This window comes from Heterocephalus glaber, unplaced genomic scaffold, assembly GCF_053883595.1.
Source record: "Heterocephalus glaber isolate CG9 unplaced genomic scaffold, H.glaber_assembly_v1.0 deba00001755, whole genome shotgun sequence".
NCBI classification, from domain to species: Eukaryota; Metazoa; Chordata; class Mammalia; order Rodentia; family Bathyergidae; genus Heterocephalus; species Heterocephalus glaber.
The window spans coordinates 6,611,224-6,636,244 of NW_028258453.1; the positions used below are offsets into that span (position 1 = coordinate 6,611,224).

The following is a 25,021-nucleotide window of genomic DNA, read 5'->3' on the forward strand; positions in this document are numbered from 1 at the left end:
AGCCTCCACCCACTTACACCTCCAGGAACACCAGGCCAGAGGCTGCAGGCACCACCCACTAAACTGCTACAGTTCCTGGCCTAGGGCTGTCTCCACCCACTCGCAGCTCAGCCCAGATAGGGCCTGGGGCGGTCTCCACCCATTCAGACCTCACCCAGTCACAGCCCTCCCAGTTACAGCCCTACTTTAGACCAGAATCTACTACCATACCCTTCTCTGCTGGTTTTACCAATTTGACCTTCTCAAATTCTATCTCCCATTCATTGAGCACCCACTGAAACTTACATCCTGTTTTTTTGGTTTTTTTATGAAAAGCCTAGAGCAAGGAAGGTTCTCTCCCCCCCCCCCCCCAGTACTTGTATTTGGTAGGTCATATGTTCGTAGCTTGTGGGAAATTGATACATGTAAATAATATATCTTTTTTGGTTTACTTTGAGAGCTATTGCTCCACTTGTGTGTGGCAGAAAAATGAGATTTCAGCCTATTTTTTGTGCATTTTTAATTTTCATGATGAGTCTTCTTCTTATCAAGGGACAGAGACCAGGTAATTTGGCCCTGAGAAGAAAACTATGCGGACACAACTGCTTTCAGCGGAGATGCCTGCCACTCCATTCCCTGGTACCCTTCCCCTGAGAGACCCTGGAGCTGGTGGCTCCGGGCCTGCAGGAGGAAAGGAAGGGCTCACCTCACTGGAAAGACCTCACTGTGACATCTACGTGACTGCTCAGATGTTACTGTGCAGAAAGCAGCCCGGCTGGGTTTTTAGTTCACAGGACTGTCTCCTTCCTGATTTTTGGATTTTTGTTTTGTGGGGGGTTTTTTTTAGAAGGAAAATAACATAAATTGAAAAGTGAAGTCTCAACCACCATTATTTGCCTTCGTAACAAAAATCTTTCCTCTTTTTCTGGACATTATTATTCTTATACAAATTAAAAAGGAAAATATTTTGTAATGTTTTCAAACTCTGTAATGGTAAAAAGTGTAAGAATTTAAAGGTTTTTTTTTAAAGACTCCTATAATTTTCCAAAAGAATGTTTTAAAGTATTTCATCTAAAATCAAATGCACCAGGGATATAGCTTAGCAGCACAGTGCCTGCCTGGCAAGCATGCGATCCTGAATTTGATCCCTGGTGCCAATAAAATAAAATCAAATCAGATGCATTGGGGGCCGGGGATTTAGCTCAGTGGTTTCGCCACCTGCTGCGCAAGCGCAAAGCGAACTCATGGGTTCGATCCCCGGTACCAAAAAAAAAAAAAAAAAGAAAGAAAAGAAAATCAGATGCATTGACTGAATTTACAGAATAGGGAGAAAATAATCAGTTCATTAATTATTTATACTGGAAAAAGTTATTCCTGTCATTTTATGTGGTCAGCTTTAGTGTTTATAAAAGTATGATATTTTGTATTTTATAAAGGTGTAAAAGAAAGTATAAAATAAATAAAATGTATTTATCAGTACATGCTTACAGAACATAATGATTATATTTATTTTAATTCCTTTTTTATTCCCCTTTACATTTCCTCCCTCCTCCCTGTATCCATCTTTAGATCTCCTTCCAATTTACCATTTGTTCTACATGTGTTCGGTACATAATATTTATATTCCTTGTGTGATATTTGTGCATGCACAAATTCTATCCCAGTTCCACTTTTTTAGTGCCTTTCCCTCCTCTTTGCACTCCCCTCCCTTCATCTTCTGATCCCCTTGACCTTTGAAAAGATCTATCTTCCTACTTCCTATGATCTACTTTTTATTTTGGTCTTTATTTATACTTTGGGTTTCTCCTATAAGAGAAGCCATGCATTATTGAAGCTCGTGGGTCTGATTTGTTTCCCTTAACATTATAGTCTCTAGGAAGCTTATATTCTTACTTAAATCCTACCCGAACCTTTGAATGTCAATAGTTAGGTATGCCCATTTTGACTTTGAGCACTGGGACGTTTTGACCCCAGGCTGAGCCCCTGACACCAAACATCATGCTTGTGGCCATCACACTAGTGTATTATGAGCCTGGATGGCTCATAAGTGATGCAGGTGACTCAATTTTCCTGTGCAATTCAGAGGAACCACAGGTTGGCAATACGGACCTTATAACACATAAGACTAGTATTTTTATGGACAATAGATGACTTAATTTTTATTTATGGCACTATGGACTGAACTGAGGGCCTTCACCTTTAGCTAGATCACCAGCCCTTATTTATTTTTTATTGTGAGACTGAGTGTCCTTAAGTCACAAATTTTCTGAGGCTGAGTCAAGAATTATGCATTGCAATCAAGTACCAAAAAAGGGAGGATGAAGAAAAACATGACAGGAGGAGGGAGGGAAGAAAAAGAGGGTAAAAATAGAACTAAGATGTATTATATACATGCACGGTTATGGCTTGTGTTTAGATTTCCCCGAAGAGCCTCTTGTTTTTTCAGAGAAGGCTGAATCTGGAATGTGTGATGCTGGGATTAAGGGCATGTGGTTACTAAACCACTCCACTGGAGTGATTAACATGGCACCACCCTAATCCTGGTATTCTGGATTTGGTAAAAGAGGCAGCAAGAGGCTGTTATGGTCCCCTGTTGCTTTGCTATGGTGTGGGGGCCATGAATTGTGCTCATCTGTGACACCCCTCTGGCATGTATCACTCTGCCTTGGAGCCAGCTGATTATGGACTGAAACCTCTACAAACTGTGAGCTAAATAAACCTTCCCTGTTTAACCTTGGGTGTCACATATTTTGCCTTAGCGATGAGAGAAAATTAACTGATACACTTACCAATTTCCCACGAGGAATCTAGGCATATACTAAAGACATGCAGTAATAAAAAAGGAGAGACCCTGCCTTGCCCTGGTGTTCTCAGCATCTGTCAAAAAAAGTAAAAGCCTGTAAATTTCAGAGGGTGCTCAATGGATTGGAAGGTAGGATTTGCACAGGTCAGCTTGGTAAAGACAGCTGAGTGGGGCTGTAACTGGGCAGGCTGTGACTGGGTGGAGTGTGAGAAGGTGCAGACTGCCTCAGGCTGTGTCAGGCTGGTGGTGTGAGGAGGCAGAGACTGCCCCAGGCCTTAGGTGGGTGGAGGTGTGAGGGTCAGGGCTGTTAGGGTGTGTATAAGGTGGGCCCTCTCAGGAAGGCATTTAAGGAGCAGAGCTTCAGAATGCATATTTCCAAACTCTGCCTACCTCGCACTACGGTAGAACTTGGTGTACGTGTGGATTACGTTACTCCTGGACTGAGATATTACTGAGGGACCACACACTGAGTGTTTGACATGGCTTCAAATGGTAAACTGTTTGGTGGGAAATTGAAGAGGGTGAGCGCGTGGCAGTCTTTCTACCTTACGCTACTCTTTTGTAGGGGTCTGGGCTTTTATCTTTTAAAAACACAGGCAGAAGAATATGAAATTACAGCCCTGAGTGGATAGTTAATAACTTAGGGAGAAAATGTCTAAAAATATAAGAAAGGCTGGGTGTTGTAGCCCAGTGGGAAGGCCCTGGATTAGTTCCTAAGGATCTAAAATAAATAAATATCGCAACAGAGGAAAAGAAGCAATAGCAGGCTTGGGCAACCCATTTCACTGGGGTGACTCTCAATGGATGCTGGACAGGGTGTTGTGAACTAGGACTTGCCAAGAAACAATTAATTTCATTAACTCCCCGTTTTCAGGTCATTTGAGTTGTGAACACTCACAGACAAATTGAGCTCACATTGGGAACATTCGTAGATGCAAACAAATTGCAGAAGTAGCTCACGTGTCTACCTTACCACCTTAAAGTAAGCTTGAGTGTAAAAATAGGGTATTTACAATTGTACTGTAGTGTACCACCATTTTAAAGTAATTGAAAGGAAGAATAGTTTATTTACAGGATTTGTGTGTGTGTGTGTGTGTGTGTGTGTGTGTGTGTGTCTGGAAATTTTATGCTTCACATTGTATATTTGTGTCCAAGGTTTATAAAACTCCCTCTGTCAGACTGATGGTTGGAGCTCAATCATACATCAGAGACCTACTGGAAAACGAACTTATGCTTATGATATAAGGCGTGAGCAAAATATGTGTTGCATTTCTAAATTTAAAAAGTACTACAGAAAGTGACACATTGCCATCAATCTCTTTCAAAATATGGGCCCTTGCTCGAACACACTTATCCTTTCTTCTCACTTACTGAAGTATTTCTGGAAGTCTTTTGTTTTGCATGTGTTTAGTTAGTATAATCAAGAAAAGGGGTGACTATTCCTGGAGACTGCCATCGCCAGGATAGGGAGACTTGTTTGAACATGTCTGAAGCTTCTTTCCATCATTACCTTCTTCCCCTCTCTGTAGGATGTGACAAGGCCTCAGCACAGATGGAATTTACCCATCCCCCTGGGGCTAGTGTTGTGTAGTCATCATCTTCACCTCTTAGTCTTCACTGAAGAGACATTTAAGTCAAACTAAGGGAGGACACTTTCCTTATTTGTGCTCACAAGATGCCCTGTCCTCATCTGAGTTTGCCTTCTCCCCACATGGAGGCTGAAATACCTGTCTTTTGGGGGAGGGAAACTGTTCTCACTGGGCATTGTCAGTGCAGGATGAGGCTCGAAATACGAGTCATTTTCAAATTGAGGAACATCTTTTAAGGAGGCAATTTAGAAATGTCAGTGTATATACAGTGACTGCTCTGGGGACACCTGGATTTTTGGTGTGTTTTTGTTGGTACCGGGGATTAAACTCAGGACCTTGCGCTTTTGAGCCAGGCACCGGAACCACTGAGCTAAATCCCCGGCCCGACACCTGGATTTTTACCCACAATGCAGAGATGATATGGGTAGAGAACGAGGTAGACTGGGAAATATCTTCCCAATGCTCTGTGGTGCTCACCCTTGTTACCTCCCATAGAACCAAACATAAACAAAAATGACTTGTGATGTTTTTATAATGCGTTTGATCTTGTACTTTCTGAGATCTAGCAAGGAAATGGTTAAGATCAAATGCTTAATGTGTTCTTACAAGAATTTATATTTCTTTGAAATCTGAACCTTTTTCACAGCTTTTTTGGAGCAAGATCTAGCTATGTAGTCCCAGCTGGTCTCACACTTATAATCCTGTTCCCTCAGACTGCACCTGTCTAGCAAACATTGTAGAGCTCTGATCCACTCATGTTAGCTCACGTCCAGTGTCATGTTTAGGTACAAATGCTTTATTTATACTTGTACAAAATATTATTCACACCGAGAATTCAATGAATTCCTTTGTTTTATTTGTTCTCCCTCTCCTTTCATTTTCTTTCAGTTCATGTATTTTATTTTTTTTTTTATTTTTTATCAAGAAAATTGAAAATTGATTTTCTGAACAAACTAATAAAATTAACAACCAATGGTGAAGAAAAATGAGGAAAGCAAAATTTACCAATATCAAGGCAACATCACTGAATCAATTACAATACCTATTGAAATGCAAATGTTATGCAAAGAGTTGCTACACTGTATTGTCCATAGTATAAGGAGAAGAAATGAAACCTGTGCACATTCAGCACAGGTGAAATTTTTATAAAGTACTTTCAGTCCACATGATTGAATTTGTAAATACAGATGTCCAGATATTGAGGACTAACTGTACAGGTACCCATTCTTTTTTTAACTCATCGATAAATTTTTCTTTTATGATAAAACAAAATAACAGAGTAGCAATGGTTAATACACTGTGTAGCATTTATCTTCAAAGTAGTCACTCAGAGTATAAGACATCTACAAAAGATTCTTACAAATGCAGCAAACAGATAGTACAAAATTTCCTTTTCAACAAATGAAGAGAAACTACTAGTATAAATGAAACAAATTAGCATGTACCTCAAAATATTTTTTTTTTGGTACCAGGGATCGAACTCAGGACCTTGCACTTGCGAGGCAGACACAGTGCCACCGAGCTAAATCCCTGGCCCTGAAATATTTCTTCAACAATGGGATAGGTAATTTGGGGAACCACTGAACCTCTCCCCATATCCTACGTGTCTTCCATTTTGTTTGTCACTTGCATATGCTGTTTCTCATGTAAGAGAGACTATGTGATATTTAATCTGCTTTGTCTGACTTATTTCACTTAACATTAGGTTCTCTAGTTGCATCCATTTACCTATGAATTCCTGAAATTTATCTTTCTTTATGGCACAGTAGTACTTCATGGTATAGAAATACGTTTTCCTTATCCATTGATCTGTACATGGACCTACACACTGTTTCTGAAATCTAGCTATTATAAACTGTGCTGCTACAATCATGGGTATGCATGTATCCCTATAATATGATAATTTAAAATCTTTTGGGAAGATACTTATAAAGGGGATAGGTGAGAAATCTTCACACTGATTTCCATACTGATTATATTAGTTTATATTCCCAACAACAGTGTAGAATTCCTTTTTTCCCACATCCTCGCCAGCATTTGCTATTAGACTTTTTCGATGATAGCCATTCTTTCTGGGTTAAGATGGTACCTCGGTGTAGTTTCAATTTGCATTTTGCTAATGGTCAGAGATGTTGAACATTTTAAAAATCTTCTTATTGGCTGCTTGTCCTTCTTCTACGTAGTGTCTATTCATTTCATTTGCCCTTTTGATTGGGTCTTTAATTTGGGGAGTCTAATACTTTTGAGGGTTTTTTTGTTTTGTTTTGTTTTGGTATTGGGGATCAAAGTCGGGACCTTGCACCTGCAAGGCAGGTGGTGGAACCACTGAGCTAAATCCCCGGCTTTTTTGAGTTTATATATTATAATGTTAGTCTTCCGTCTGAGGAACAGCTGATAAATAATTTTTCCCATTCTGTAGGTTGTCTCCGCACTCTTTTCGTGGTTTCCTTTGCTCTGGAGCTTTTTAATTTGATATGATCCCATTTGTTGATTCTCCATATTATTTCTTGTGCCACTGGGGATCTGTGCAAAAGTCCTTGCCTATGCGTATGTCTTCAAGAGTTGTACCTATTTTATCTTCCAGTAGATTGTTTCTGTTTTAATATTTAGGTCTTTGACCCATTTTGATTTCAGTTTAGTACATAGTGAGATAGATGGAACTAGACTCAATCTTCTGCATGTGGCCCCTCCAAGATGGTGACTGGCCGATCACCCTCTCTTGGGATACATCTGAACCCAAATAACTCACCAGCCACTGCAGTCTGCGGCATCCACTGCTACATTCCACTGGTGCATTTCTCCGTGGCGGCCTCTGGGGTTGCCAATAATCACTGTGTGTATGCAAGTTTAAACCACCCTTCCCATGCAGTGAGCCAGGGCTCAGGGAGAAAGCACTGTTTGCCATCTCCTTCTTTTTGGTTGAAGTATCTCTCTTCACTCTCCCTATGGGCTTCAGTTCTCCCTTCAGATCCTTTCTGAGTCCCAAGCACCCACTTCCCTCCTTGTCTTCCTCATGGTAATATATTCCAGCATCTGGACACCAAATCTCAGAAAGACTGTTTCTCTGCTGTTCACCACTCCGCCGTCTTCCCAGAAGTCTTGAACTACCCTTAACCAGGGCAGAGGTCTATGATTTTAGTGAAGACACTTAGGCCACCCAGATATTGAACTACAGTAATTCAGACCACTAATTTCTGCTGGATGTAGGTGTGGTGCAAGGGCTCAAGTGTACAAATGTCATCTCCTGGACCAAATGGATCAAATGTCATCTCCTCAGGTCCACCACTTCTGAAGATTATACCTATCAAACCTGAACTCCCACCACAGTATACAGGTCCCATGATCCTCCTAGGCTGAGCCCAAGCCTACCAGGGAATGCCAGAGGCCCCTCTTTAGCTCTTATCCTAAGCTGCCTCCCCTGGATGTCTCTCACCCAGTCCCTGTGGTACGGTAACACTTCAGTCCTAGAGTGAAACTCTTCTAGGTGTGGGTCTTATTTCAATCAGGTCAGTCTTTTGGTTGTCACTTCTGGCACTCTGTGCTGTGGAGAATGCAGGAGCAGAGCTGGCTAGGATTTGGTAGTTTGGTCATTGTTTTCCTGGTGCGGGGCACACGAGGCCTTCTGCATGGGTCACATGGCACTGAGGGCCAGCATTATTGTTGGTGGGATGTGTGGTTCTTCTGTACTCCTGCCTCCCACGTGGGTCATCAAAGTGATATCCTGTAGGTCATTAGGTTGGATGTGAGAGCATATGGGAACCCTTCGTACTACCTTGGGAATTTTCCTTGGTTTTGTCAGTCGCTGCCTCTCCAGTCTCGTCGCCCTTGGGTTCCCCCACAGTCCAGGTAAGAATTCCTTCTCTAGTTTAGCGCTGCCAGCCAAGACCTGAACGCATGCGTAGACACGACAGCAGTTCGTGAATTCTAAAATTGTGATTGAAAAGCATGAAATTTACTATCTTAAATTTCTGTAAATGTAGAGTTTTCTGACAGTATTTTCATTTGGCTTTTCTTTATTTTTTCTTGTGGTACTGGGGTTTAAATTTAAGGACAGGATCATGCCAGGCAAGCAGTCTTCATTTTCATTTTCCTGATTACATTTCTTGTTCATTAAAGTTGATTCATGTTTACATGCTGGTGAAAATCAACGATGATAAAATCATTGTTCCAATGATTGCAGTACAGTGAAATACAGAAAATAATCATTGTCAGTCATTTTGTGAGGTTTTCCCCCTATCTTTCAAATGGATGAACCTCAGTACTATGATATGGATGTGTCCCCCAGAACCTTGTGCTAGAAACCTAGCCCCCAGTTCAACCATACCAAGAGGTGTTTATTTTACGAAGCAATTAGGTCATGGGAGGTCCAAACTTTGGAATGCATGCATGCCATTTTGTGCCATTTGTTTTAGTTGTCTGGTGATGGCTTTGCAATTAAGGGAAACTCTCTGTGTCTACAATAATTGTATATAGAATCAAGTCTTCTTTTTCATGAATATATCCTTGGATTATTTGGAATTTCTTCTAGTGGTAAATCAGAACATGGAGTTCAGCATCTTGCGCATTTTCAGCATATAGTTCAGGAACATTTTGCACCTTTGTAGTGTAAACGTCACCATCATCGACACACAGGCTCGTTCTGTATCCCAACCCAAGATATCCATAGCACAGTGATTTTGTATTCCTCCCGAACTGAGATCCTGAAAGTACAATTTTACTTTCTTTCCCCTGTGAATTTGACTTCTGTAGGTAGCTCATATATGTACAATTTCTGAGTAAGATAATATTTTAAATATGTTTATTAAAGTGTCATAGTCTTTGAATAAAAGTGGGACCATTTTGCATTCCCAAGAGGAGTCCAGAAGGATTCCAATTTCACTACATACTCAGCTACGTTTGTTTTCTGCTTTTTGTAAAAAGCAGCCATCCTAAGGGATTTGAGGTGACATGTGCCTGTGAATTTGATTTTGGTTGTCATGATTAGTGGTAGTAATCATCTTTCCATGACTTGGTATTTTTAAGAGTCTCGTGATTTATAGTGCATGGATATTGTTATGCAATAAAAATACTCCAGTATTCTGAACATCATATAAGGGCCTTTAATTTTGTTTAACCAATTCATTTATTTTATGATGAGTCTCACTCTATTGGCATGCCTTTTCTTCTCGTGGTGAGCAAGTGTTCCTTCTGCCTCAGAATTCGGTGTCTTAGTAGTTCTTGCCCATGTACCCACACCTAGGCTACTCATTTTATTTTATTATCATAAAGATAGATTTCTAAATGCTTAATATTATCATCGGGAATAAATGTGAGAGCTTGAACATTATCCATATCATGAATGCTTAGTCAACAAATGATCGTTTTGGTTTTTTTTTGGATGCTTGTTTTATTCCATCATCCATTTATTTCTCTTTCCCTGTTTTTCAGGATCTTCTGTGAAAGACAATGACCATAATGAAGGAAGGGGAACATGTTATAAAGAATCCACTTGTCAAAAAACAGGCTCTTTGCCCTGAGAAAAAGATAAGTTTATTCCAGTGAGCAGGTTCTAGAATCAGTGACTAAAACCAGGAGATTCTAGCAGCTAGCAGGAATGGAAGACTATACTTATACAGATTTGGGGGAAGGGGCTATAATCATAAGGAATTTTTATGACTTGGATGCCCAAGGACCATCTGGTCTGGTGGGTATATGATTTCTGGACTTTTTGGAGCCATGGGGGCTGCATACTACATTTTAAGTCCATTTGCTCTTTTTACTGAGAAGCTTCTGTTGTTTGCTGAAAGCAGCTTGCTTGCTTTTTTGATGTTGGCATAGAGCAGGCCTGACAGAAGACAATACAAAATATGAAAGCAAAGACTAAGACACAAATTTACAAATGATGATTTACATATTCTGAATCAGTATTTTGAACAGAATCCTTACCCTGATTTCATAACCAGGGAAAAACTGGCCAGTTGAATCCATTGTCATGTGTATGTCCCTGATGTAAGTCCAGCAATCTAAGCTTTGTATGAATGTATTTATAGTAGACAATAATGTAAATGATTACCAATTTGAAAAATTTTCATAGCCTTCCATTGTATGTGACAATCAAGAGAGAGCCATTTTCATTCATTTTAAGGTGGATGTGTATACATTATATATGCATTCATGAAAAATATATATATATTGTTTTGGTACTGGGGATCAAACTCGGATCCTTGTGCTTGCGCGGCAGGTGGCAAAACCACTGAGCTAAATCCCCAGGCCCATGAGAAATATTTTTGTGGGACAAACTGAGAACGATGAATTGGCTAAGAAGCTCTCATAATTATCTAAGATAGGGCATGCAATGTTTAAGACAGAGTGTAGCTCTGGATCTATCGAGCAATGCAGGTATGTATATTTTAAAGGCTTTGCTGTGGAGTGGGGTAGGCACTGATGGAAGAACAGGAAAGGATAGCTAAAAATATTGGCTTAAGCCAGTGGAAGGTTTGAATCTTGTATAATTAATGTAGAGAGGATTGCAAGAGGAGGCATTCTGTTCTAGAAACACTGGGAGTATTCAATTGCATGTGTTGTTTTGCATGCCAGTCCAACCCTCCCAAAGTGATAGCAAATAAAAGGTCAGATACACCAGGCTAATGTGCAAGATGAGGGACTTGGATTGATCTTGTGCAATATGTGGCACCTCACAGCTGTACTAGGTACCTTAAAAACTGTGATGTGAGAGGCTGTTTTTTGTAGTGGAGTTTATGACATGACTGCTTTTATATTTCATAGTTGAAACAGCAGGAGTATAAGAACATGTGGGAAAATGTTTTGGAGACGTTATTTGACTAAATGCTGAGAATTATAACCAGATTGAAGACAGGTGAGCCGAAGATTTTGAAAACCTTGGAATGCACATCTGGAAGGGCCACTGGAACCAATGGATGCAGTTGGGTATTTCATATTCTACACACTTCAAAATCTGCATAATTTAAGAAACAGAAGGAAAGTGTGGTTGTCACTGGTCCTGCACTCTCAGTGTCAGGAAGCAAGTTAGTAAAAACCTTGAGGCTAAAGTGACATATACAATTGATCATATAAAGACTGCACTGTAGATATTATGAGCAAACTATATTTGATTAAAACCATGTTTTTCTTTCACTTTAGAATTGTTTCCAAAATAGAAGAGCCAGAGGACCACCTAGCGAGCCAGAGAGAGTGCTTTCCTGGAGGAGACAGCATGTTCCCAGTGCAAGGTTCTTTAATCCCTGTCTACCAGAATACCCAGGCTCAATCTGCCAACTACTCCACTGAGCAGATCTCCTTTCCTGGCCAGGGGGCTCCAGTAAGTGGAGTTGACTCCTCTTCATTAGTACCACAGAGGGTTTCTATTGCACCATTTGCCTCATGTGGCTTTCTGGCCTCAGGCATGAAGATGGAAACGAGTTGTGCTTTGCAATATCCAGGTGGCCCAGAAAGTGGACCTCCTTCCAACTCCACACCAGCCAATATTATTTATTCCACTACAGTGGGGCAGTATTTTGAGAGTGCAAGTTAGGAGTCGGGGGAAGACCAGCAAACCCACTGTGGGTTTAATGGGCAGGAAATGGGTCAGCCTCAGAAGGAGCAGAGGGCCTCTTATCAATATCCAGTATTTCAGGTACAACAGCCAAACAGCTGGGGACATCATCTAAAACAGCTCCTATAGCCTCAGAATTATCAAGGGAATTACCATTTGCCCCAGGACCAAGTTCTAGTTTACCAGAGTCCTAGGGATTTAGAGCAGCAGGCCCCCCTACCTTGTAGGACAAAGAAGCAAAGTAGGGTGGGTGATGCCCTGTGCTGTCAGCTGTGGCAGGCCCCTGTTCAGAATGGACAGGTCTCCACCAATGCTCCTGGGACAAGGGGTGACGCATTTGCCTGTAGTGCAGCTCTGGTCTGAAATCCAACACTTTTCGAATGAGATTTCTGCAGCTCTTGGAATCTGAGCTGTGCCTTCAGGGAGTGGTTGATAGGCCTCAGTAAGTGATAGCTGCACATCATGCTTTCTAGAAACACAGAAGTGAAAGGCAATGGATTTCTCCTTTGCAAAATCTTTTATTGTTATTTAGCTTTCTGCTTGGTTTCCACAGCTTGAGCTTTGTTGCTGCTGTTTCCTTAAACACTTCTCTCCCTGCTAGACTCCTTGGACCCCTACAGCCTCTGCCATGATGGAGATATTTTACCTCGTATAGGCACACAGTACAGTCTGCAGCCACCTCTTCCTCTTAAGGGCTTGAAATCTGGCCAGGGCAACTCAGGAACTGAGTTGTAAGTTTTATTCTTTTTTTTTTTTTTGGTACCGGGGATAGAACTCAGGACCTTCTGCTTTCAAGGCAGGCAGTAGAACCACTGAACTTAATCCCCGGCTCAATTTTATTCAGTTTTAAAGAACTGAAATTTTAATAGCCACACGTGCCTCGTGGCCACAGTATTGGACGGCACAGGCCTAATCTCCAGGAGGCCTGTTTTGTGCTGGGGGTCTCAGAGACTGACAGATAGGATGGGCAGATAGCTCATTAATACGAATGAAAATGGGGTATCCACTGATTATCTGAATGTCACAGGTGCATAAGCACTACCTATAGCAAAACCAGGATTTCATTTGAACATGATTGTACTCCTTACTTTGATTTGTTGCATAGTTTAAAACTGTAGTATTGATGTAATGGAAACAGTGAGAGACTACATGATTCTGTGTGTTTTATAGTCTTAAATTTATCTTGGCTTATGTATTATCAATTTCTGCCAAAGGAATATCTTTGGCTCCTAATTCAGGTTTTTTTTGTTGGTTTGTTTGTTTCTCTTTTTTTGAGGCAAGGTCTCCCTCTGTAGTTCAGGCTGGCCCTGAACCCACTATGTAGCCAAGGCTGGACTCGAACTTGCAGCACTCTTCCTGCCTCAGCCTCTTGAGTAATTCAGGTTCTTTTTGTCTTCCCTATATATAGTTCTTTTTGGTTTTAAAATGATTTTTATCATGTACTGCAAGAATCATCATTTTTTCTTATAAAATATTCTACAGTGCTTTAAATACATTTTTCTTCAATTAATGAAGATTTTGGCACTGGGTGTTATACTCTAGGGCATTCTACAGCTGAAATACATTCACATTCCTTCTCATTTATACACAGGGTCTCACTGTGTTTTCCAAGCGGGCCTGGAGCTTGCCATTTACATGCATCATGTTGTTTCCCTCTAGCTGGACCTATGGCCCTGTGTGTCCGTGGCTGGATGAAAACATTCTATCATGCATAACAAAACTAACCAAAGCCTATGCATCCTTTTTTTATTGCTAGATTATTATATCCTAAAATTTTGATTATGATGATTTTCCATTACATTCAAGAATAACAAGTTGCACTCACTTGTTTACTGGAAATAGCTTTAGGATTTTGGATCTGTTTTATTAGCCTTACTATTAATTGTGCAATGTGCCTCTCTTCTTATTGTCTCAAACTTTTGTACAATATATTTCTTCATTAAACTTTTATAATGCTGAATGAGCATGCCTGACCTTTTCTTCATGGGAATATTTCTATACATTGCACGTTTTGAATGATTCTGAGACAACTCTCTAACACTGATTGAAAATGTAGTGTCTGCTGACTCTGTGAAGGTTGTAAGTGTACAATGACCACAGGTGGAAAAATGGTGAGGGGTTTCTGGACATTCTGGACACCAAAGAAAGGGACAGAGAACACAGGTCCACACAAAGTGCAATTTGCTGCAGGAATTTACATAAACCTGCACCTCAGTGGAGACCAAGCAGGCCAGCAGACCTGCTGAAGGGTTCAGCGTGCCTGATGTTATAAACATGTACTGTCTCATGAGCAGCCTAAAAGGAATCTAGTGCACTGATCCACCTACTGGGCTCATATTCTGAAGTGCCATTCTGCTAGGCATTGCCTAGACCCTTCCAGAGAGGAAGTGAGATACCCCATGTCCCTGTCACCTCTCCAAGCCACACTTCAAAATATTGTTGCCATGAGGATCCAGACCTCTATGCATGGGTGAATCTTTGTGGGGCGGCCTTTAACATGGAGACCTAACTATTAACCAGAGATTGTCTAGATCTCAGTTTAGGAACTTAATTTGTATTACAATTTCAAGGAAGATGGCTTCCTTTGTGTTTGTGTGAGGAAGATGGCCATGGAAACACAATTTTACAAATGTTTTTGTTTGCAAACTGAACTGTTTGAAACAGAGGTATTTGTGAACTGAGGTATTACCAAATTCCTGAAAGTTTAGTGAGCATTGGAGACCTCAGAAAACAAGGCTAGTTGCTTTACAAATCCCCAAACAAAAGAGCCTCTAAAGTGTCACATTTCCAACCAACACAAGCTTGTGTCCTCCTACTAGCCACCACTGTGCATGTGCAACCCCAGCAAAGACACCCCTAGCTAGGCCGGCCCAGATTGGCTGTAGGCAATGAACCCAGTTTTCCAGTGACAGTGACACACAAACCCTTGAAACATCTGTCTTTTCATTCTCATGAAAAATGAATTGATAGAAGCCAGGGCAAGCAAGCCTCTAACCCGTAATGAGGAGGGGAGCTCAACAGGAACATTCCTCAACCCCTCCACAACAAATGACTGCTGGGCAGTGGGCAATCATTTATGCAAAAAACAACAGTTGACCTCAGCCCCAAGATGCAACTGTTGCAGCTGCCCATCTGATACCCAAGTCTCAGGCCTCACATTACAGATGACATGTTTCTTCATCATAGGAGGGCAGGTGATACGCTCAGGTAATATGGACCAAGTGCAATACTGAAAAGAACAGTTGTGTTTGTTTAGGAGATTGGTCATATTTTGAAGTTTAAATATTAATTGTGTAAGAAAAGCTATAAACAACAAAGATAAATATTTGAAACTATTGCCTTTATGTAATTCACTCCTTTAGAAAAGTAGTTATAAATGTTGACTTGTTAGGTTATTTAACTAAGAAAGATTTACACAATCTTGACAAACCTAAAACTAAGAAAGTATTTTACCTGAAAGCCAGGGTTTAATTCAGATATTTTTAAGCTTCAAAATTTAATTTGTTTTCCTGTGCTATACTTATTTTACATATAGAAGTTAATTGAAAAGCCATCCTATTGTAAACTAGCTGTAGATAACCAGATCCATAAACTTTGTATCTGCTCTGTATAGAGCATGAATGAGATATTTTCTATATTTTCATTGGAGTCTTATACATGCTTCAATTCTTAAGCACAAGTCAACATGATGTAAGAATATATGCCAACTTACTTGTGAAAAATGCATTTAAAGCTATTTTAAGTGTGCTTTTGTTTGTAAGGTGTTATGCTTACTATTCTAGGTCTGACAGTATAAATATTCTTAAGAACTTGCAAGTATTCTAGATTTTTCAAACCTGAATGAGAGAAATTGTATAACCACCCTGCTGTTTAAACCTTCTTGTGCTTTAATAGGAATCACTTGGTTCTAATCTATCTAACTGTATCAATAGCAACTGTCCACTTTCCTTTACTCTTCAATAGTACTTTTAATTCTGAGAGACAACCAAGTCAGCAATCTAGATCGGTTTTCTGAGACTGTTATTAGCAAATCCTAGTTTTCTGTGTGTCAATAGACACCCTTTAAATCTATTCTTTTGAATTTTATTTGTTTTTTGTATGATGTTAGAATGCCTTCTGTTATTCTTGTATGTTCAGCTGAAGTATAGTTAGCAGCTTATATAGGTACTGTGGAGTGACAGCTGTTTGAACAAGTCTTTTCATGATGTAGTTATTTTTGATGTTCAGTGTTTCATTTTATCTCTCAACTCTCTAACTTTCAGAAACAATTTTAACAGAGGAGACAATGGCAGATGAGGAAAGGTCTGAACACTAGTATGCCAAGACACCCAGGTGTTTTAGGGTTTGGGAAAAACCTCAGGAGAACTATTTAAACAAGACAACTGTATGTTGAGAAGTTACTACAGATTCCTTTTGGACACTGTATTCATTGATTTTTAATAACTTGAAAAGTTGGTATTTTATTCTTCTAAGTGTTGTGAATGGACATGGATTGTGGTTTATGCAGCATTATTACTCTTATAGACAAACACTAAAGCCTCACTTTCAAGGAACATATGGGACTAGGTTTAGATCTCCTCCTTGTTTGAAAATTCAGGTAATTACTTTGGATTTCCACCTTTACTGCCTTGAACAAAGTAAAAAATTCATTGCTGGAATGAGTGAAGATATATTATTTCTCAGGGGCCCAGGGGAACCCTGGGAGGGCTCTGTCCTGATCTGCTGTTTCTTAAATGGCTAAGGAAGCCCCTGATGACCCCATCCTTCTCCCTACAGAGTTAATGGGCTGTGATATAGAGGGTTCCAAGGCTAAGGACTAAGGCTCAAGGGATAAGATGGCACTCATACTAGATCATCACTACTAGAGCTTCAAGCAAAGATATCTGCTTTGTAAGTACCTGAGAATCACAAGGGGCAATGTGTGAACTCACAGGTCTGCCTACTAGAGAGGACACACTCTGAACGAACACAGTACCAGTTCTCTCTCTGTCCCTAGGCCTCAAGATGTGCCATGTGAAACAGCTTGACCAATGCCCCGCAGATCACAGCAACCTCACAATTAGGTCATATTCTTCACCAGTGGAAACAATTTGACCCTAATAATCTGAAAAGGAAACAAATTACCTACTATTGCAGTAGAGTTTAGGTCCAGTACACATCAGGGAATGTGAGAGATGGGTAAAGGATAGCAGTTTAAATTGTGATACTATTTTACATTTAGATCATTTCTGAAAAAAGCATGGAAAGTGGAGTGAAACCTCTGATGTTCAGTCTTTTGTAACTTTTTATTACTGGAAAAGCCTAGAATCTCTAGAAATGAGAGTGACCCCTAAGGAAAAGGAAGTTGATATCATTAATGACCCTGTCCTCAGATCCCCTCCTGTCTCAGAAAGATGACTGTCTCCCACCAGGTTAATAAAAACAAGCACATTGGTTGGAGCCCTCAACCTCCTCTTTTTAATTCTCAGGTAGTATATACTCAGTAACTCTACCAGAAATTAGTTCTGGGTATACAGATGGGCTGCCAGGCCTATATCGCAATTGCTGAATATCACATTTTCTGTTTTTAACAACTGGTATCTAGATAATGATAAAAGGAAAAGGGCTTAAGATAGAAAAGAGGGCAAAATTACAGCTCTTGGAATTGTCAATGCATTCAAGTCTAAGGGAAAACACAAAGAGATTTGAAAAAAATGGTTTGTTTTAAGTGCAAAAAGACTGGACACTGGGCACACACCTGTGTGATGCCACTGACCAGGCCTTTCTCCATGTAACAGGTGGCTGACATGCCAGATTCAAATAGCACTGGAAGATTGACTGTCCCTGCTCACCAAGAGGGGCTAGGCCATCCAAAACCCTCATCTCCTACTCTTATAAAGGGGACTAAAAGGGCCGAGGGCAGCTACTATGCACCTGTCCACAGACATCTAAGAATCCCTAGTGATCTGAACATCATGGGTAAACAAATTCATCCTATTTTAACTCTTCCTGAGATCATAATTGGGGTTGAAGGGAACCCTAGTCAGAGCTTCTTTATACCTGTTCTGGCATGCAAATTCAAAGGTCAATATTCCAGTTATGCCTTTCCAATTGTCCATGGAATATTCCCATGCAACAGTTTAAAAAAGAAAGGAGCTTGCTAACTACAACTTCTGAAGGTGGTTGACCTTCCAAGGCAGATTGCTACCATTCTACCATTCATTGAAAACTACATGTCTAAAGTCTCTTTGGAAAATTAAAAGTGTGACCGTGGAGCAAGAAAGGCAGATTTGCAGCCCTGCCTTATTTCCTATTCTCAAAGAATCATTCTGGTCTTTCCTCAAGGGATGCAGTGACAAGCAACAAAAAATCACAGTGTGGAAAATGATCATTTGGATTTTCACAAGACTAAGATTATTCCTGTGAACCTCTGGAAGATCTGATGTCAATCTTCAAAAAGCAAGACCCCAGTTCTGCTTCAATGACAACTCCTGAAGAATCACCAAGCTCTTTTCCATGAAACAGATAGTGCAACAGTTCTCCATAGATAGATACTAATATACACTCCATATATTGACTCCTCATCATTTTCTGACAGGTTCTTCTTAGTGCACCTGGTGAGCCACATCATCCTAAGGTAGCTTAGAGAGTGCATAATCCCCAGTAGGTAGGAAATACACTCCCTTTCAGCAGAAAGTAGCTATATGAAAAAAAGACTTCCATTCTCTCAGCAGCTCCATAAAAAATTATGGGGACTTGAGGTAGGGGGAAATGAGGTATGAGATTAGGGCATGGCAAAGTGGCTGGAGCAATTGGGCACACTCTTCCCATTAAAGGGACTTGGTAACCATGGGTACAGAACAGAAGCACCCAAGCCCGAAACAGGATCAAGACAAATACCACACCTCTCACCAATCTTTTGCCATGAGACCATGAAAAATCTGGTGCCTGATATTAATCTTCTGACATGAAAACAAGCTCAGCGTAGCACCTAACACCAATCTTGTAGGATGACATCAAGTGGGGCCACCTCAATCAACTATAAAAATAATATAAAAAGACAGCACCAGAAGCAATTGATTTTGTTGCCACTGCCCTCATGTGTGTGTGTGTGTGTGTGTGTGTGTGTGTGTGTGTGTGTTTGGTACCAGGGATCAAACTTGGGACCTTGCACTTGTGAGGAAGGCAGCTGCACCACTGAGCTAAATCCCCAGCCCTGCCCTCTTGTTTTTGCAGTGGTCTATTCTTCATGCAAGTCCCAGATATTTTCTTCTATTTTGTTTGGTGTTTCTACAGTAGGGATTTGATAATAAAATTCAAGAACCCCACCAAATAAGCAGAATAAACCCTATGCCAGAATTGGTGTCAATTACAAAAAAAAAACTAGAAAAAAACAGGATTTTTAAGAGACAAAATTGAAAAAGTTTAGCTAGATTAAGAAAAAAACCTCTCATAATTACTTAGGATGGAAGTGCAGTGTTTGACAGTGCTAGCTATGGAAATACCCAGCACTGCAAGACTGTATGTTTAAAAGGTAGACCTAATGCTTTCTTGTGGAATTGGGTAGGCCCTGAGTGATAAACAGGAATGAATCGTTAAAATATTTGACTTAAATCAGTGGAAGACTTGAGTTTTGTGTAATTAACATAGGGAAGATTGAAAGAGGAGCAGTTCTGTGCCAGAAATACTGGGAGTATTCAATTGAACATGTTAAGTTTGATATGCAGGTAAAACTCCCCCAAAACAATGGAAAATAAAAGGTCAGACAAACCAGTCTAATGTGCAAGATGAGGGACTTGGGTTGATCTTGTACAATACATGGCACCTCACAGCTGTACTAGGCACCCTAAAAACTGTGACATGAGAGACTATTTTTTGTAGTGGAATTGACATGATTGCTTTTATATTTATAGTTAAAACAGCTAGAGTGGAAGAATCACACATTAGAAAGTGTTTTGGAACATGTATTTTGGCTAAATGCTGAGAATTATAAATAAATAGGTTGAGGGCAGGTGAGTGGAAGATTTTTAAAAACTTAGATTGCACATCTCCATGGCCCACTGCAACCAATGAATGCAGTTGGGTGTCTCAAATTCTGCACACTTCAATATCTGCATAGTAATATATTCAAAAGGAGAAAAGATGGCCCTCATTTTGTCCTGCTTTCTCAAGGTCAGAAAGTGAATTAGTAATAATGTTGAAGCTAATGTGACAAAATTGTTCTTCATTTTAGAACTACACTCTAAATAGTAAGAGAAAACTAGATTTGATTTAAAAACAATTTCCTACAGAGAAGCCCTGGTCTGAAATCCAGCACTTGTAGAATAAGGTTACTGCAGCTGACCACTCTTGGGACCTGGACTGTGCCTACAGAAATTGATGATAGGTCTTATGAATGTAATAAATGTGGAGAATCCTACGGACAGATTACTTACCTTGTTAAGCATCAAGGATTCATACTGAAGAAAAATACTATGTATGTAATTAATTTGGAAAATCCTTCAGTGACCTAGTTGTTCACTGGACAGTTCACACTGGTGAGAAACCTTAGAAATGTAGATGATCCTTTAACAGAGACTCTCATGTTATTGCTCACCAGAGAACTCATACTGCAGAGAACCCATATAGATGTAATGAACACATAGCCAGGGATTTATCTCAGTGGTTGTGCTGCTTGCCTGGAAAGTGCAAGGTTCTGAGTTCAATCCCTGGTATCAAAACAAAACAAAACAGATTTAATGAACATGAGAAAGCATTTAATAAGAGTTCTTCCCTTATTCTATATCTGAAAAATCATAGTGGAGAAAAACCCTACAAATGCCATCATTACAAGAAAGCTCTCTGTAAAATTTTGATCCTTATTTTTCATCAGAGAATGCACAGTGGACAGAAAGGCTTCATGTGCAGTGAATAAGGAAGAGCTTTCAGTGGTTACTCGACCCTGCTTCAGCTCCTGAGGAGTCACACTGAAGGGAAACTGCCATTGAAGTTATCCGGGTTTTCTTTTGTTGTACACTTGACAAAATGTTGAAGATATCTTATAAATAAAATCAAGAGGGAAAGTTCTATTTAAATTAAAAGCTCAGGGCTGGGGATTTAGTTCAGTGGTTCCACTACCCACCACACAAGGGCAAGGTCCCAAGTTCGATCCCTGGTACAAAAAAAAAAACAACCCAAAAATAAAACTAAAATCTACCAGTAGCTTAAATATGAATTTTTGATGTTTCACCTTTCTGTCCTCTTTGCCTTTAAAATTGACAAAATTGACAAAAGCAGTTTATTTTTTGAGAAAGCAGATTGAGCCAGGCAGAAGAGGTATTTTGTGCTGGATAATGCCACACTGTCTTAAATCGGCCACTTGGTCCATCACCATGACTCCAGGAGACAGTGGACTTGTTCTCAGAGTATGACGATTCAGGCATGTTTTTGAACAAATCACTGCTGTCCTCGTCTAATATTTTTAGGGACTTTTGCTTGAGCACTTAAGTAGTTTGGCTCAAGTATCCTGCTTACAATTCAGATAAACATTTTAGCATTTCCTACAAGATACAGCCAATCTAGAAAGAACCTCAGATTGATGCTAGGTAACTTTGAGAATCCATGTTGTGAATATTTTATAATATGGAATGATACTGAAATATTAAGAACTCGGGTAGTTGTATTTCCTGAATAAATGTGTGTACGTGAATTTTATTTAAAAAAATAGAAACACTAAATCAGCTGGAAGAGAGAATAGGACAAGACTTGAAGATGTAGGAGTAGCCAAAAACTTGATGGAAAAAAACCCTGATCACATGGGAAATTATACAAGGAATCAACAACTGAGATCTCATCTTATTCAAAATCTTTTTCAGGCTGGGGATTTAGCTTAGTGGTTTCGCTGCCTGCTGCGCAAGCACAAGGACTCAAGTTCGATACCTGGTACCAAAAAAAACAAGCAAAACAAACAAAAAATCTTTTTTCACAGAAAAATAAATGACAAACAGGGTGGAAAATATTTTAGCCAGCTGTTCCTCAAAGGACTAATATCTAGAAGATATAGGGCTGGGGATTGAACTCAGTGGCACCACACCTCCCTCAAAAGTGCAAGGCCCTGAGTTCCATCCCCAGTACTGAAAAAAAATAGAACATATAAAGAATTGAAAAAAACCAGACACCCTAGTTTAAACACCCAATGCAAAAGCAGGAATTTGAGATGAATAAAATCTTCTTAGATGAAGTACAAATGGTAAATAAAATATTGAAAAAATATTCAGCATCACTGGTTATTCACGAGATGCATATTAAAACAACACTGAGATTCCATCTCACTCCAGAAAGAAATGACTATTATCAAAAAAATCAACAAACAACAAATTCTGGCAGGGCTGTGAGGAAAAGGAACCTCCTACTGTCAGTGGGAGTGTAGATTGGTGCAATCACTATGAAAATCAGTCTGGATATTCCTCACAAAACTAAAACTACAGGTATTATTTGACCCAGTTATTTCTCTGCCCAGTAACTTCCCAAAAGATTTAAAACCATCATGCCACAGCAATATATGTACACCCATGTTTATAATAGCACAATATGTAAGAACTAAATCTTAGAAACAGGCCAAATGCCCATCAAATAATGAATGGATAAAAAAGTTTTTTTAGGGCTGGGGATTTAGCTCAGTGGTTCCAGAGCCTGCCTTGCAAGCCCAAGGACCCAAGTTTGATCCTTGGTACCAAAAAATTTTTTTTTAATACAACGGAGTACTACTCAGCCATAAAGAAGGATAAACTTGAGACATTTACAAGTAAATAGATGTACATTGAGACCATTCTCTTAAGGAAATAAATTAGACTCACATGTGGAAATATCACATTGTCTCCCTAGTGTGAGAAACTGAAAGTATAAATAAAGACCAAAATGTATAATAGATACTGTGAAATAGGACAAAACTGTTCAAAAAGAAAGGGGAACTAGTATGAGGGAAGGAGGAAAAGAAGAAAGGGAGAGGAAAAAATGATGAAGTATAAAATGGAAACAAAGCTTTGTAAAAAAAAGGAGAGGAAGACAGATTGAAGAGAGGGGAGCGGAATGGAGAAAAAAGAGGAGTCAAAATATGTCATGTATGTCATTTGTACATATACAAATTCCCTATGCATATGTGGTCATTATGCATACCAAAATTGCAACAATAAATTTACTTAAAAATAATCATTCAGAATCTGTAAATCATCATTTGCAAATCTGTGTCTTGGTCTTGGCTTTCATATTCTATATTGTGTTCCTCTTCCTTCATTATGGTCATTGTCCTTCACAGAAGATCCTGAGAAACAGGGAAAGAGAAATAAATGGATGATGGAATAAAACAAGCATCCAAAAAAAAACCAAAACGATCATTTGTTGACTAAGCATTCATGATATGGATAATGTTCAAGCTCTCACATTTATTCCCGATGATAATATTAAGCATTTAGAAATCTATCTTTATGATAATAAAATAAAATGAGTAGCCTAGGTGTGGGTACATGGGCAAGAACTACTAAGACACCGAATTCTGAGGCAGAAGGAACACTTGCTCACCACGAGAAGAAAAGGCATGCCAATAGAGTGAGACTCATCATAAAATAAATGAATTGGTTAAACAAAATTAAAGGCCCTTATATGATGTTCAGAATACTGGAGTATTTTTATTGCATAACAATATCCATGCACTATAAATCACGAGACTCTTAAAAATACCAAGTCATGGAAAGATGATTACTACCACTAATCATGACAACCAAAATCAAATTCACAGGCACATGTCACCTCAAATCCCTTAGGATGGCTGCTTTTTACAAAAAGCAGAAAACAAACGTAGCTGAGTATGTAGTGAAATTGGAATCCTTCTGGACTCCTCTTGGGAATGCAAAATGGTCCCACTTTTATTCAAAGACTATGACACTTTAATAAACATATTTAAAATATTATCTTACTCAGAAATTGTACATATATGAGCTACCTACAGAAGTCAAATTCACAGGGGAAAGAAAGTAAAATTGTACTTTCAGGATCTCAGTTCGGGAGGAATACAAAATCACTGTGCTATGGATATCTTGGGTTGGGATACAGAACGAGCCTGTGTGTCGATGATGGTGACGTTTACACTACAAAGGTGCAAAATGTTCCTGAACTATATGCTGAAAATGCGCAAGATGCTGAACTCCATGTTCTGATTTACCACTAGAAGAAATTCCAAATAATCCAAGGATATATTCATGAAAAAGAAGACTTGATTCTATATACAATTATTGTAGACACAGAGAGTTTCCCTTAATTGCAAAGCCATCACCAGACAACTAAAACAAATGGCACAAAATGGCATGCATGCATTCCAAAGTTTGGACCTCCCATGACCTAATTGCTTCGTAAAATAAACACCTCTTGGTATGGTTGAACTGGGGGCTAGGTTTCTAGCACAAGGTTCTGGGGGACACATCCATATCATAGTACTGAGGTTCATCCATTTGAAAGATAGGGGGAAAACCTCACAAAATGACTGACAATGATTATTTTCTGTATTTCACTGTACTGCAATCATTGGAACAATGATTTTATCATCGTTGATTTTCACCAGCATGTAAACATGAATCAACTTTAATGAACAAGAAATGTAATCAGGAAAATGAAAATGAAGACTGCTTGCCTGGCATGATCCTGTCCTTAAATTTAAACCCCAGTACCACAAGAAAAAATAAAGAAAAGCCAAATGAAAATACTGTCAGAAAACTCTACATTTACAGAAATTTAAGATAGTAAATTTCATGCTTTTCAATCACAATTTTAGAATTCACGAACTGCTGTCGTGTCTACGCATGCGTTCAGGTCTTGGCTGGCAGCGCTAAACTAGAGAAGGAATTCTTACCTGGACTGTGGGGGAACCCAAGGGCGACGAGACTGGAGAGGCAGCGACTGACAAAACCAAGGAAAATTCCCAAGGTAGTACGAAGGGTTCCCATATGCTCTCACATCCAACCTAATGACCTACAGGATATCACTTTGATGACCCACGTGGGAGGCAGGAGTACAGAAGAACCACACATCCCACCAACAATAATGCTGGCCCTCAGTGCCATGTGACCCATGCAGAAGGCCTCGTGTGCC

The 25,021-nt window shown here is 39.6% G+C and overlaps 1 pseudogene; it reads left to right on the plus strand.

Moving 5' to 3' along the window:
* Positions 1–468: 468 nt before the first annotated feature.
* On the plus strand, positions 469–633 carry LOC147821262 (apelin receptor early endogenous ligand pseudogene; annotated as a pseudogene).
* The last annotated feature ends 24,388 nt before the right edge of the window (positions 634–25,021 follow it).